Raw genomic sequence first — 16802 nt, 5'->3', positions numbered from 1 at the left:
ACACACACACACACACACACACACACACACACACACACACACCCAGTGCAGAGAGCCGAATAATCATACATGCAATGAACACAGTATTTTATGCTTAATGTACCACTCTTTATGAGAATATGCTAGCATAATGATAGAGGGCTGAAGCATGTAATCTATAATTAATACAAAGTGAACTGTCATGGGCGAGGGGTAGGGAAATGGGCCTTTCTGCAGAAATATAAGTGCAGTCATGGAAACGGCTATAGCTCCTTGATTGTAATTATTCAACCTCACTAGGGGTCTGTAACTAGCTATTAAAGTGCTAGCAGTCCCTTGCGGAGTGGTCTCCTATCCAATTAAACTTTCGCAAGTCTATTCAAAGACGTGTGGGACACCACTGTGTTCCATTAAATAGTGTCAAGCACCTGCATTTCTAACAGAACATAATGCTTTTGGTTACCTTTTGCATATAGAATTTGACCAGATAATTTTCTTTGTTTGAATGGAACACTTTGAATCTCTAGACATAAAACATTTGTAATTGGAACAGATAAATGTCTTCAGTTTCTGGTAATTTGCAGGACACTGCCATTCTAATGTTTTCTCCTCTGTACAAAAATAAAGCATATGCAGAAATCAGTGAGAAACAAAGAAATGATAAATGTTAGGAATGATTGGTAAAACAAATGCAGGGGAAGTTAAAAATAAGCAGAGTATTTCACTGCATGTTTAAGAGTTGGTACAAATTTTGACATCTAGGAAAGATACACAATGAAATTGCCAAAACATTCTTTGCTTTCATGAGTTAAGGACATCCATTAAAAAAAATTCAATTTGCACTGCAAATGTTAAAATGAAAATGGCCAAGTTATCAATGTGTGAGATGAAATGGTTTCAAGGTGCTTTATATGCAGCTAAAAAAGGGTTTTGATTGGTACATGTATATGTATACACACTTGCATACATGACCTATGATGATGATAATCAGATACTTCTTACACACCACTTAAAATCTCTACCTTACATCTTATTCAAAACCATGGTTTGTAGTCAGCAATTCTGCCCAGGTTTTATCCAGCTCGGGACAGGTAGGTTAAGTCTGTGCTTCACCTCTACCTCAGCCTCCTACTCTTCACATTCTCCTCTGGAATCTCAGACTCATTGGCATGAGATGTGAGTGGGAAAGTATTTGGCTCTAATGTAATACATCACAGAAATATGAGCGATTTAAATGCTTGGGGCCACACTGGACCATTGGCATTCAAAAACCAGTAAGAGTAACCAAAATGCAATTCCACTGAATCTCAACTCCTGAACAAAGAAAGAGGAATTTCAAATTACACCTAACTTTTGAGTTGGCTGGGTTTTTTTTTAAAAGTTTTATATTTATTTCAATGAAAGTTTTATATATAATTCATCATATACTTTTATTATTTACATTTGTTCTTGGCTTTCCTTCCCTCACTTTTTTAATCACATCATCCTCTTCTTCCTATAATCTAGTTTTATAGAACATAATATATATATTTCACATATATCGGTCATCTTATCCCATTAACTCACTGCCAATATAAGCTAGTATTAGTAAATTTTTACTTTCTGTGATAATGGAACATCTTTTTAGTAGAGCATTCAAGAGGTCATTTGAATTTTAAAAATTTGCCTATCAAGGGAGAATTAGCTTTCTAATACATGGCTTTCTGTCAAAAAATGCAATTTTCAAAAACAGATGTGTCTTGCTATAACCTTAAGCAGAAGAAACTATTCAAATTCCATTCCTAATTGCTTGGCTCCACATTTCTTCCTATATTTTGCATTCAGACTGGTAATTCTTAGCTTTTTAACTTACTTATGTCAGGAAGGAACTAAAGTAAAGCTTTCTTAAATTTGCATTGGCTAGTAAGGAAAACTTGGTTTTTGATAGTGTAGACCTTTCATAATATAGTGCAGACAGGAAAATATGACAGAACTATGTCTTCGAGAAAACATTGAGTTTTCTCTAAACTCACATCATTATGTTAAACAAAAATCTTTAATGTTATTTCCAACAATATTTTTAATATTTATTTTCTCCCTTAAATAAGATTTTGTCTTTTTCCTCCATCCTTCACCACAGGCATCAGTAGACTACAGCAATCAAGCTGAGAGTATCTGTTTCAAAGACATATACTTTGCATTGTTGCAAGTTCTACACTCAGAAGGCTGTTTTAAGGCTTCTACTGAAGGAGAAAAATATCAGCAAGTGAATTTTGATACTGTTTTACATTCTCCAAGCATGCCTTCTTTTTTTTTAAACATATATATATATAATATATATATATAATATATATTATATATATATATTATATATATATATATTTTTAATTGCATTTTAGGTGAAGAACATGCAAGACTGTTGCATAGGTACACACATGGCAGTGTGATATGCTGCCTTCCTCCCCATCACCTATATCTGGCATTTCTCCCCATGCTATCTCTCCTCAACTCCCCACCCCACACTGTCCCTCCCCTACTTCTCCCCGCAACAGACCCCAGTGTGTGATGCTCCCCTCCGTGTGTCCATGTGTTCTCATTGTTCAACACCCACCTATGAGTGAGAACATGTGGTGTTTGATTTTCTGTTCTTGCGTCAGTTTGCTGAGAATGATGATTTCCAGGTTCATCCATGCCCCTACAAAAGACACGAACTCATCGTTTTTTTATGGCTGCATAGTATTCCATGGTATATATGTGCCACATTTTCCCTGTCAAGTCTAACATTGATGGGCATTTGGGTTGGTTCCCGGTCTTTGGTATTGTAAATAGTGCTGCAATGAACATTTGTGTGCATGTGTCCTTATAGTAGAATGATTTATATTTTTAAAAAATTTAGCTTTAGTGAAGTATAATTGATAAAAATCAAACATAGTCAAGATGTACATGATTTGCTATACATTTTATGTTATGAAATGTTTACCACAATCCAGTTAAATAACACATCCAACACCACATTTAGTTATCATTTTGCAGGTGTGTGTGTGCTGAGAATACTTACGATCTACTATCTTAGGAAATTTCAAGTGAACAATATATTGTTATTGACTAGAGTCACCATACTGTACATTTGTTGGATACGATAGTCTACAAAGGAAGTTTTTATCTTTCAGCACTTTGCATGTATCATCCCACTCTCTCCTGGCGTGTAAGGTTTCCTCTGTGAAGTCTGCTGCCAGATGTATGGACGCTCGTTTACGTGTTGTTTCTTTTTCTTGCTTCCTCCAGAAGCCCTTCTTTTAATCCCTGACCATTGAAAATTTGATTAGGAAATGCTTTGAGATAGTTGTATTTTGATTGAATCTTCTTGGTGTTCTATAACCTTTTTAACCTGAATTTTGATATCTTTCTCTGGGTTTGGAAAGTTCTGTTATTATCTATTCAAATAAATGTTGTACTCTGATCTCTCTCCTCTTTAAGGCCAATAACTCTTAGTTTTGCCCTCTTGAGAGTATTTTCTTGATCTTGTAGCCTTGCTTTATTCCTTTTTATTCTTTCTATTTATTTATTTATTTAATCCTCTGACTGTGATTTTCTTCTGCTTAATCTGTTCTGCAATTGAGGGACTCTGATGCATTTTTCAGTTTGTCAATTGAACTTTTTGGCTCCAGAACTTCTACTTGATTTGTTTAAATTATTTCACTCCCTTTGTTAAATTTCTCTGATAGAATTCTGAATTGCTTCTCTTCTGTTATCCTGAAGTTCACTGAACTTCTTAAAGACAGATATTTTAAATTCTCTGAATTATCATATATCTCCATCACTCTGGGATGCTCACTGGTGTCTTATTTAGTCCACTTGCTGAAGACATATTTTTTCTGGATATTGTTGGTGCATGCAGATGTTTATCAATGTCTGGGCATTGATGAGTTAGGCATTTATTCCAATCTTAGTAGTTGCTGCAGCCCTTTGTGACTCTTGTAGATTCAGAGGTAGCATATTAGTGGGCTTGGGTAAGAAAAGAAAGAATTAACTGTGTTACTGTATGGTCTCTGCCTCTCTTCTCTTTCTATTCCATGATTCAAAGGAGTTTCTCTCTGTGCTGGACTGCCTGGAATTGGAGAAGGGGTGAGGCAGACACTCCCCAGACTGACACAGCTGGTGTCTCCTGAGTCAAATGCACCCCGAATCTACTGCTTCCCCTTGCTGGGGCTAAAAATTCCCCTCTGGGCAGGGCTGGCTGAAATGTCCCCTCTGTGCACACTGGCAGAATCCTGCCATGTGTTATGTTTTGCTGTGATAGTGCAGCATTGAGTTCCCATATCAAGTCCCAGGATCACTTCACTCTCTCTTCCTTAAGTTAATTCTACTTGGATTGTAGATAACTGGATGTCCCATTTTCTGCCAATGCTATTAAAAATTATTTTTGTTTTGGATTCTTTCCATTTTCTTAGATTTTTCATATTATTCAACCATTAAATCACAAGTCCTATTGACCCAACCTGTGCAAATGTCTCCCTACACTAAGGAAGATATTTTTAGGTTCTTTAACGAATACATGTTTCTTGTTTAATACGTTTTTGTTAAATGAATACATGTTTCCATTAGTTAAGAACTATATGTACAAACAAGGAAGAACAGGAAGGACAAAGGAGATAGAAGTGGTCTCAAACACTATATTATGACTGGGTCGAAGATTAAGTAGATATCGAGCATTGATCTTGGGAATCCAAGAATACTTTCTATCTTAATCCTGTGAATTCCCAAAGAGGTTAAAATAACAAAACTGTCCATTTTTGGATGTTTCCATGAGGAATACTTGTATCTGCATGTAATAGAAAGCCTGACCAACAGTAGAGAAGTATACTAATGTTGTTTGAGTTGCAGAATGATGGCATCAAGAGACCATAATGCTGTCACTTGTGCTTGTTACCTGAAAGTCACAGTCACAGTATGGCTATTATGTATCCAGGCATCATATCTTAATTACAGGAGAAAAAAGTCAAGGGATAAATGTGTCTTTGAAATCTGAGTCTGTCCTTTCACATGAAGACAACAAGTTTTTGCAGAAGCTTCAGTAAAGTACTTATGCTTCACCAAAACTAGATGACATGTTCACAGAATCCTAACTTCAAAGACGGTTGATGAATTGAGAAACTGGTTTCTCAATATCTTTTATAGAGGAAAGCAATATAAAGGGTTTTCTAAATAGATGTTAAATGTTCCAATTTACAATCTCTACATCCTGGTCAACTCAACATTTACGTATATCATTTTCTTTGTTACACTAACCCACTCTTTATGAGTAAGAGTCACACTAGTGACATAGTCACTAAATCCAAACTGCATGCCAAAAAAAAAAAAAAAAAAAAAATCTACACACAGCATCCACGATATACAATAGTTGAGAAGAAGCAAGTAACTTCAATAAAAATAGCATATTTGGCAAAAGGAAGAACAGAAAACTTATAGCAGTGTTTGATTTATATATTAAAATCAGCATATAATATATAAAAACTTGCTGATAAGATTAGTGAGACACCATGCCCTACAATGAAGTAATTTTCCTTATCAGACATATTGAAATCTCTCTCATTTTCTCTATAAGGAAATATTCTATATTTCCTCCTTGGTGGGCAAAAAGAAGAGAGATGTCCTTCGTGCATACTCAATGGTCACAGAAACTCTCTCTGTGTTTAACTTAAGAAATACAGTCCTTACATTAGGGATTAAAAAACGGGGACTGTAGCTGGCCAGGCCTAGGGTTTTATAACTTTCCTCTGTCAAAGATATAGCTAATTTGCAGTCCCTTTGCTTTTGGTTAATTTATTTTATATATAAGCATATTCAAACTGATCATCTGGGCATATTCTTAAGCCTGGTAAATTTTAGCTGATAAGAACACACTTCTTTAGTCTCCCCTCAATCCCACCCAGCAGTCTTTCTCATAAATCTCATTGGCCAGAATCAGATCATGCAACCTCTCTTAGCTGTGAAAGAGGACAGATAATTGAGATTTTCATTTCCTGAATTATCAAGAAAGGAGAGCCAGTAAGAAAGTGGTTGTGGTTGGTATTTGAGTAGGCAACTTTTGGTGACTGCCTTATTGGACTACAAATAGAGTCATTCTTCTTTTATTGCCTGTTTTCAAAAAAGACACTGCAATTATCTGTATCTTTAATGGTAGCTTTTTCAGATTTGATAAATAACCCATGCCCACCACATCTTTTCCTGGTTTTATTGGCTTCAGTTACAATCAGTATATTTGTTAAGCATGACTAAAGTTAAAGGAAAATAATTCTGCGAATACACAATATTTTACACAGGAAGTATACACAAAAAATAAATTATACAAAGAATTCATGCATGTAAAAAAACCATCCAAATTCTTAAGGAAATAAACAAATCTTCCAACACATAAATAATCATTATTAGCATCAGTTTAACAGGAGTCCAAGTATTTTTTTTTCTATATGTTTGAACAGAGAAAAATAGAAATATAAGATCACATGTAGATACTAGATATATGGATAATTAGACAAACTTTATATGTATATACACATGCATATACAGTATATAAACTATATGCCATACACTATATATGTGTACATATACACCATATATGTGTATATATAGTATGCGTATCTGTAGATGTATATTTATATGTGTGTATTCATCACCTGTGTATTCATATATGTACATTCACATATATGTATTTATTAATACATATGTGTATATATATGTACATATACATATACATTTAGTGGGAAGAAATCTGGTTTTGGTAATACAATTGATTAATAAGTTGAAAAAGATTAACTTGTGTAATGCCAAGTATAACATAAACAGTGTTCTTTTTTGGGATACTAACAGAGGCCAGAAATGAAGACAGAACTAAAAATGACAGCGTTACACATATGAAATCACACAGTGATTGTCCTAAGAGAGGTAACATTTCTCAATCAGATATTACTGGTATTTGGGGCATGAAATATTTACACAATTAAAGGCATAAATAATTTACACTAAAAAAATTCTCACTAGAAAAATTACTGAAGCACAAACTTCCCTAGGAAAGAATTTCAACTTTCTTTACTGATCACTTTGCTGATCATAATTAATGATCATAATTACTGATCAGCAAAGTGATCAGTAATTACGTCAGTCACTTTACCTAAAAATCAGTTGTGTAAAAGAATAATACATACACACAAACACATATATAACATATGCACACACATACACACACACAGCCTAGTTCTGCCACCCAGGCTAGAGTGCAGCGGCACGATCATAGATTACTGCAGCCTTTCACTCCTGAGTTCAAACAATTCTCTTGCTTCAGCCTCCCAAATAGCTGAAACTACAGACACAAGCCACAATGCCTGGTTATTATTTTTTTAAGTTTTTGATAGAGATAGGGTTTCCCTATGTTGTGGAGGTTGGTCTCAAACTCCTGGCTTCAAACACTCTTCCTACCTCAGCCTCCCACAGTGCTGGAATTACAGGCTTGAGCCACTGTGCCTAGTAAGATAGTAATAAATGTTTTTAAACAGCATAAAAACAAATTGGAACAAAATACTAAAATACAATAACAGAAAAGATTAGCATGAGGGCATGAGAAGAGATTGGGATTTTAAAATCTGTATATTAAGAAGTCACTTCATCAAAAAGTTACCTATACACATATGTTTATTGCAGTAAAATTCACAGTTGCAAAGATAATCTAAGTGCCATCAACCAATAAGTAGATAAAGAAAATGTGGTATATATATACCATGAAATGCTACTCAGCCAAAAAAAAAAAAAAAAAAAAAAAGAAGAAGAAAAACAAAGAGAATGAAATAATGTCTTTTGCAGCAACTTAGATGGAGCTGGAGGCCATTATTCTAAGTAAAGTAACTCAGGAATTAAAAGCCAAATATCATGTGTTCTCACTTATAAGTGGGAGCTAACCTATGGGTAAGGGAAGGCATACAGAGGGTTATAATGGATTTTGGAGACTCATGCCCTACAATGAAGTAATTTTCCTAATCAGATATATTGAAATCTCTCTCACTTTCTCTGTGGTAAAATATTCTGTATTTCCTCCTTTGTGGGCAAAGAGGAGAGAAATGTCCTTCGTGCAGGGTGAGGGATAAGAAACTACACATTGGGTACAATGTATACTACTTGGTGACGAGTGCACTAAAATCTCAAACTTTACCATTTATACAATTTACCCATGTAACTGAAAACCACTTGTACTGCAAAAGCTACTGAAATTTAAAAATTAATTTAAAAATATATTATTTGGGAGACAAAAATATCTATTAAATTCAGTCAAGTGTGAGTAAACATTATAGATAATCATTTTTTAGAGTAACAATAAAATGCATATATTCCAAACTAGCAGAGGGAAAATGTAAGAAATGAAGAAAACTCAATCAATTCAATGGGGAGCAAAACAGAAGAAAACGGACACAAAGAAGGCACAAAATAGAATGATTTCTATTCCTAGGGGTATATACCCAGTAATGAGATTGCTGGGTCAAATTGTATTTCTGTCTTTAGGTCTTTGAGAAATCATCACATAGAATACTGTGCAGCCATAAAAATGAACAACGTCATGTCTTTTGCAGGCACATAGATGGAGCTGGAGGCCATTATCCTTAGCAAACTAACATGGAAACAGAAACAAACTAACACAGGAACAGAAAAACAAATACTACATCTTCTAAGTGGGAGCTAAATGATGAGAACACATAGACCCATAGAGGGGAACAACACACACTGAGGCTTTTTGGGGAGTGGAGAGTTGGAGGAGGGAGAGAGTCGGAAAAAATAACTAATAAAATATCTAGGCTTAATATCTCAGTGATGAAATAATCTGTACCAAAAAAACCCTATGACACAAGTTTACCTATATAACAAATCTTCACTTGTACCATTGAACTTAAAATTAAAAAAAAATGTTTTATTGGAACACACACACACACACAAAGTACAAAATAGAATAAAAGAGATAAATCCAAATATATCATAATAAATGCAAATGAACTGAGCTTACTTCTTAAAGGACCTATCTTTTCAGAATAAATTATTATTTACAAAAGTTAGTCCTAAAACCTAAAGGTACAGAAAAAGACTTATGGGGGATATCTAGTTATATATTATATAAAAGAGATACAAGACAAACATTAAGTAGAAGAAAGTAGTTACAAGTACAGTTACAGATGAAAATGCCAACAAGTATCAGAGCAGTTTTAGGCTTAAAATGTGATCATATTAGAAGAGATAATTCATTAGGAAGATTTAACAATCCTGTTTAGATGTATTTCATTGTATCATGCACCTTGCACAAATCTCAAATATAAAGTCTAACTGAATTAAGATGTAAAATTGTTAAACTTGTAAAAGAAATAAAGGATTCATTTAGAGATTGAGATATAAATGTTAAGAAGTAGTTTGATATTTGATTGTAATAAATTCAAACCTTTAACAAAATAAATTACAAATAAGTTCTTAAGACAAATGGTAGATTTAGAAGAACATATATACTTGGCAGAAGATTAACGTGGTAAGCATATTAACTATCGATACAATCTAGTACAAAAGAGGGCAAATGATATAAAACTCAAATTGCCTATAAACATATGGCAATGTTTAGTCCCACTGTTGAGTAGGCAAATGCAAATTGAATTCACGAAATACTTTCTCACCTAACAGGCAGGCAACACCAAGTCTTACAATGCCACATATTGTTGCTGTAGTAGTTGTTGTTTATAAATATCTAACGTGGCAATTCATTTACCACATGTTTTAACCACTCTCACAGCATCCTAAAAAATATCCTGTGTTCATCCTCCTCAGCCTGGCATTACAATCAAAGTAGAAAATTTTACCATGCATTTTCTCTAACAGATTGTGCATATAAATGCTAAATGAAACTGGCTGAATCTTTATCTTTCGTGAATTTTTCTGTTGATACTTATGATGATGCTCCTGCCAGAAAAGTGTCTATTTATTCTTTCAATTTGATTCCTGTTTGTGAGATATTTCTACTTTATGACAGGTATTTTTAATTAAATACCCTTTACTGTGGACATTTTTCAATGATTTCTTGAAAGTCTATATCAATCACTAGTTACAGTTGCTTCTTTGAATGTAATTTTATATTAAACTAAAAATAATAGCCAGTTAGATCCAATATACACCTGCCTGTGCTTCATTGGTATATCCTCCATGAAGACAGAATCTTTACTTACCAATCTAGCTTAACACACAATCTTACAAGAAAGATTAAAAAATAATTGTGTATTTATAGATTGCATTGTAATTTATGATTTCCCAATTCCAAAAATGAAAATGTGTAAAAATGAAACTAAATGTTTAAATTGTACATGTACAAGATTGAAAAATTGTTGGGCTATATAAACTCAACCATATTTTAATTTGAATAAACAATAATTTTAGTGTAAAAATGTTCTAAATAGTGCATGGGACATATTTATGCTAAATAAGTTGTTGTTTATCTGAAATTGAAATCTAATTGGGCATCCTTCTTTTATCTGGTGGCCCTACAAATTGCTATTCTGTAGCCTAGTTTACATCTTGCTATGTTAAATCATATTTTAAATTTTATTTTAAAACTTTAAGAAATGAATCAAACAGTCTGGGTAATCTTTGTTCATTTAGTTTGCTGTAAGGTCTAGAGAAATGTGTCCATATACTCATCTATAATCTAACACTACAGCCCTACATGTTTGAGGCATATTTTTGAAACTGGGATTTCTCTTTACTGTATTCTTCACTAAAAATTATGGCAAACTTTCAGTTCAGTTTTACAGAATTTTTTTCCCTGTGTATACATTTTCTCATTTTATTATATAGTTTTATAACAGTTTAAAAGCATATTTTATATTATTAGATTCGGTGTCTAATTTAAAATATAACTCAATTACTTCTATCTGTAAGTGGCTCCTCCCTTTGCCTCCACACTTCTAGGGAGGAATAATAAATGCATGTATTTTTCTCATTCTAGTTCCATCAAGTTTTTACCTAACAAAAAGTAATAACCAACTTTGCAATAAGTTGATGTCACTACTCATTTTTGGTGTTTTAATTATTGATTTTTAATATAATTTTTTAAACAATATTTTGATGTGAATTTGAGAAAAAATGGTAGGCTCTGCTCACCATTAGTTTAAGCTGATTTTACCTTAGTAAGGTAACTTCAGACTTTCTGTGATTAAGGTTAAGAAAAATCTTGTACCCCTTTTTTCTTTAATATTAATTGTGTTGTTTTTGAATCAATAGGGCATATTTTTTAGAGTAGTTTTAGGTTTACAGAAAAATTGAATGGAAATACATAGAGTGCCCATATACCATCTCACCCTGACACACACAGGTTCCTCTTTAATATCTTGCACTACTGTGGCATGCTGGTTACAACTAGCAAGCTAATCTCAATAATCTACTATTAACAAAAATCTATAGTTTAGGGTTCACTCTTTGTGTTGAACATTTTATAGAGTTTTGACAACTTTATAAAGACATATATCTGACATTACAGTATAATACAGAATAGTTTTACTATCTAAAAATCCCCTATGATTCTTCTGTTCACTGCTTTCTCTCCCTGAACCCTGGCAACTACTGATCTTTTTACCATCTCTGTAGTTTTTCCTTTTCTGAAACGTCACATGTTTGGAATGATAAAATGTGTCATCTTTTCAGATAAGCTTTTTTACTTAGCAACATGCATTTATGGTTCCTTGACGTCTTTTCATAGCTAGATAGCTCATTTCTTCTTATCATTTAATTATAGTCCATTGTAAAAATGTACCACAATTTCTCTATCCATTAACCTATTGAGAAACATTTTGGTTACTTACCAGTTTTGGTTATTAAGCAAACTTGCTATAATATTTGTGTGCATGTTTTGTGTGAACATTCATAATTTGTTTTACAAATAATTTTGGACTTACTTGTTTTTTCTTCTTATACCAAAATATCATATTTAGATAAGTAATTATTATATTACATGTTGGTTGACAAACAATTGTCCCTTGTATTAATTTTTCTTCAACTGTCAGGACAGATGCTAATTCAGAGGATTATGGAATCCCTTTAGGTTACTCTACAGTTACGTGGTTGGTTGTTGTTTTGTCTCACCATTTTTTTTTTTTTTTGAGACCAAACTTCACTCTTGTCCAGGCTGGAGTGCAATGACCCAATCTCAGCTCCCTGCAAGCTCCGATTACAGGAATGAGTCACTGCACCCAGGCTTCATCTCACTCTTGTAACATAATGCAATACCTCTGTGCTGCTGTCTGTTATCACGGCAGCATAAAAAGTGTTGTTATCTTTCTTTGGGAGAGGAAGGGTATGGAGAAGTTGGTTTGTGTATAGACTTACTCAAAATGAATTATATCTCTTCTCAATAGCTTTTTAATACTACCCTTACTTCAGATAATAAATCATTACTAAACTGAAAGTCACAAATATATGATCAAGTGTGCTTTGAAATACCATATTTAATAGATAAGGATTTATTCCTTGAAGCTGTATTAATTTATATTTCTATGTGTTACATAAAATAGCATATTAAGAAAATTAAGTCTGAATGAGACAACTGTTCAAATACTAAAATAATCTAATGTTAAAACTATTCCTAATAAAGAGCTTAAAATATGAGATAATCTCCATTTTTCATATTAAAATAATTATATACTGCATTTGTGGCTTTTGCAAACATAGCTGTAATTACCCCTGGCATTGTATTGCTTACTGTCTTTTTTCCCACTTATTAAAGCTATTTATTTACAACAAATGCTTGGTATGCAAACATTAGTCTGCTGTTAACAAAAGTGAAGCCCAAATTTGTAATTAGCTACAGCTGTACATGCTGCTTCCTTTATTCAAAAGTCTTCTATCATTGTGAAGCTGCTTAGCTCATTTTATTCTTTGTGGGAACCAATCTCAGATACTAGATAAAGGCCTCATTCTCCATATGCTTAGTTTAAATCAACTATTATCTGTTCTAATTGGGATGAAGAGTGTGGTTTATGGCAAAAGTTGGATTGAAAAGAGGAGAGGGAGAAGGAGACCCTTGATGAAGTTGTGCACCCACTGCACTAAATTAGAATGAATATTATACATCAGTTAATACTTTAAGCACCAATTCAAACTTCTATGTCCAAGCTATGTATCACTAAATGCCAATTAATTAAAATCAAGTGTCTCTCTTACATCATAGAATCAAACTATGACTTGATGTTTTTCAATATCAGTTAATCCTATTCATGTGTAGCCCACTGATAGAATAGAATATAAAGTAGCTTGGGCCCTGCAACCATAGATAAGTTACTTAACCTCTCTCTAGTTTTCAGTTTCTTTATTTGTAAAATGGAGATAATAATAGCAAATGCTTTATCGGGATCTAGTGAGGATTAAATGAGCCACTATTCACAAACCCTTAGAACACTGCCTGATAGGTAGCAAGTGATACACTAGTATTAGCTATTACTATATGATCTGGTATATTTTAGGAAGTAAAATTTTTTATATCAATTGTTGATGTTATTGATCAAAATATAAAGAGATCTCAGTGAAGTCCATTGAGTTGATAATTTATAAAGGGAAAAAGTTAACCATTAAGCAAAAATTTTATTTAGAAATCTTTGTTTACATATGGTTGACTCCCCTAGTAGAGGAAAATGCCCTATCACTATTTCTAATGATTTTTGTGTTTATATTACAACATGGAAATAGAAGTATATTTTTACTACCCATTGTCTAACGTTTTACCTTCTCAATTATCACTCCAGATATAGTCAAAAGAGAACTATAAAATCTATTGAAGTTAGGTTACTGCTAATGGTAGTTATAATAATCCTGAGATAACTTTATTTGATATTTAATAGATAAAATGTCAAAGAAAGGAGTCAAAGTCTCAAAGAATGGAAAAATCATATCATATTTTTAAAAACTCACACCAAAAGATTAACCTGAAAAGATCAATAGTTAGAATTTCAACTTATAGGTGGACTTCATTTAGATTAAAAGATGCACTCCAGGAAACTAGGATCTCAGTAAGAATACCATTTTTTATATTTAGATTGAATGAATAAGATCTAATATTTGATACCACAACAGGTGATTACAATCAATAAAAATAATTTATTCTAGATTTTAAAACATCTAAAGGAGTGGAACTGAAATGTTCCTAACACAAACTAATGATAAATGCTTGAAGTGATGCATATCCCTATTATGCTGATGTGACTATTACTATGTCTTTATCAAAGCATCATATATACCCCCATAAATATATACACCTATTATGTGCCCATAATTTTAGCAAAAAAAATGCTATTTTTTAATCTAAATATTTCTAAATCTCATGGATATACAAATCTCAATAAATTTCCATGGTTTTCAGGAAGAATCTTAGAGGCTACATCTAAATTAAGATAAATAATCTGAGATTGTTACATACTTGTTTTCTTTGCTGTGGGCTTCTAATTTAAAACCAAGTTATCAGGTCTGAAAAAAAATGGTTAGTAAAATGGTGCCAATCTTGTCAGTAACTATTAAAACTAAATCCAATATTAATTTGTAAAAAGAAAATATTGATGGGAAACAGGAAAGTAGTACAACAAGTGAATAATTGGGATATGTGATGTTTGGCATTTGTTAATTTCAAGGTAAGATGGCTGTAAGCCTGTGAGTGCAAGTTTGCAAGGTGGATGGTCAGGAGGAGAGAAAAAGATAGACAAGATTAGACAGAGTTGGGTCTATTTTTCACAGGTCAAAGCCCGATATAGTAGTGAAAATGTCTGTGGTTCTCAACTTTACTTTAGGTTATTAATTATGTTTTCGGGAAGCTCCAACTCCAAGCAGCAATCATGAATGATAGTCAAATAAAAAGTAGAGTGCATCAGGTACCTATAATTTAGATTTTCAGCAGGTAGCAAATTTTTGAGACCTATTCAGTAGCGATTTCATTGAAAGTTTCATTGGCTTTTTCAGTCTTCTTTAGAAATCTAAATTCAGCTCAATAGTTGGCAGTTGGAATTTGGTGTGTCACCATATGACACTAAAGCCACTATCACTACTGACAGTGTGAATAGAGAAAACTCCTGTAATTATCTCATAATCTCAAGTTTTCTGAGACTAGTTTGAGGGCTTGATATTCACATCTGAACTAAAATTCCCAGTTTTTTCATTGGAAGTGATCAGTACTCAAGGCACTAAAGGAAAACATAAGTCTAGAGCTCTGGTAACCTTACAAGCTACTACACATTTTATTCTTTAAAGCTACTGTTACCTGTCCACTGATGGGAAAATAGACAGGTAATTGTGGCAAAGTTGCCAGAGCTTCCACAGCCTGCTGGCTTTTCGTCTTTCTGACTATAACTCTTTCCTATTATACTTTAGTCATCACACTGGATTTCCTTCTTGACTCATGCCTGAACTTGCTTCCGGCTCTCTGGATTCTTTTCCTTGGGCCAACCAGCGGCTTTGGTTCTACACCAAACTTGGATAGTTAGAGAGCCATCTATTTTGGTTTTTCATATCTTTCTCCATTTTACACTTGTAAGAGTCCAGATGTGTGTGTGTGTGTGTGTGTGTGTGTGTGTGTGTGTGTGCGCGCGTGCGTGTGTGTGTGTGTGTGTGTGCGCGTGCGTGTGTGTGTGTGTGTGTGTGTGTCCTTGCCTTTGCAAGTCAGGGCGGCCAGAACTGTGGGTAGTGTAGAAACACTGTAACTGCCCAAAGTAATAATATCATGGTTTCATTATTGCCGTCAGTAATTTTTCATCACATTCTTGCACTGTGAGTTTAAAAAGATCTCTACAACATCTATCAGTAAACTTGTTTTCCTTTATTTAGCTATACATGTGATTACTCATTTTTTTATTCCTACTGATTGCATTAATTTTTTATGTGATCACCAATTGTTTTTAAAAAGTCTTAAGAGGAAGTTTAAATGTGGTTTGTTTTTACCATAAAATATTCTCTTTTGCCATAATATGAGTGCTATCATTTTATGAGAGCTACAAATAATTTTTTAAAATGAAAAATAAAAACTCTAGTGTGATGGCTATACTTACACTTAAAACTTCATACTTGTTATCAATATCAAATTTTGACCCAGAACTTGATTAAAATATTCATTAGATGCTCAAGAAAATAAAGTCAGCCTTTGGGTGACAAGATTATTTTTAAAAAGAGTAAATTAAAGACCTGAATTGATATTAGAGTAAGTTACAGGATAGCTTCTCCAAAATAGTCTACCCATGTAGTTTGCTTACTTATCAAGGATTTTGGTGATATATACCTAATCATGGTGCACTGACATAAAAAAGTTGAAGAACCAGAATCAAGGTCCACCACAATTATAAAAAGATAGCGAGAAGGTAGTGATCCATACCTGTAGTCCCAGCTACTCAGGAGTCTGAAATAGGAGGATCTCTTGAGCCCAGGAGGTCAAGACTGCCATGGGTCATGATTACACCATTACACTCCAGTCTGGGCAGCAGAACGAGACTCTATTTCAGAAAAAAAGAAAAAGATAAGAAAACTTAGAAGTCAGAAACATAAAACAAAATCACAAATCACACAGACAAAAGCCCAGGCAAAAGCCTGTGACATACCTCAGATGTTCTAAATGTAGCAGGCCCTTAAGGACATCTTATACAAAATAAGATAACATAACATTTACTTATTTCTTCTCACTTTTAATCCACTAAAGAAAAAGGTGACTTAAAGCTGCTGGAAATATTTGTGGCTCCAAATACAATACCTATTACAATATCTAAAAATCTAATCAATCATTCTTGTTAAAAAAACAAAAAACAAAA

The sequence above is a fragment of the Sapajus apella genome, unplaced genomic scaffold (genome assembly GCF_009761245.1).
Source record: "Sapajus apella isolate SASKATOON/1434 unplaced genomic scaffold, GSC_monkey_1.0 scaffold50, whole genome shotgun sequence".
NCBI lineage: Eukaryota > Metazoa > Chordata > Mammalia > Primates > Cebidae > Sapajus > Sapajus apella.
This window is presented reverse-complemented; position numbering follows the sequence as displayed.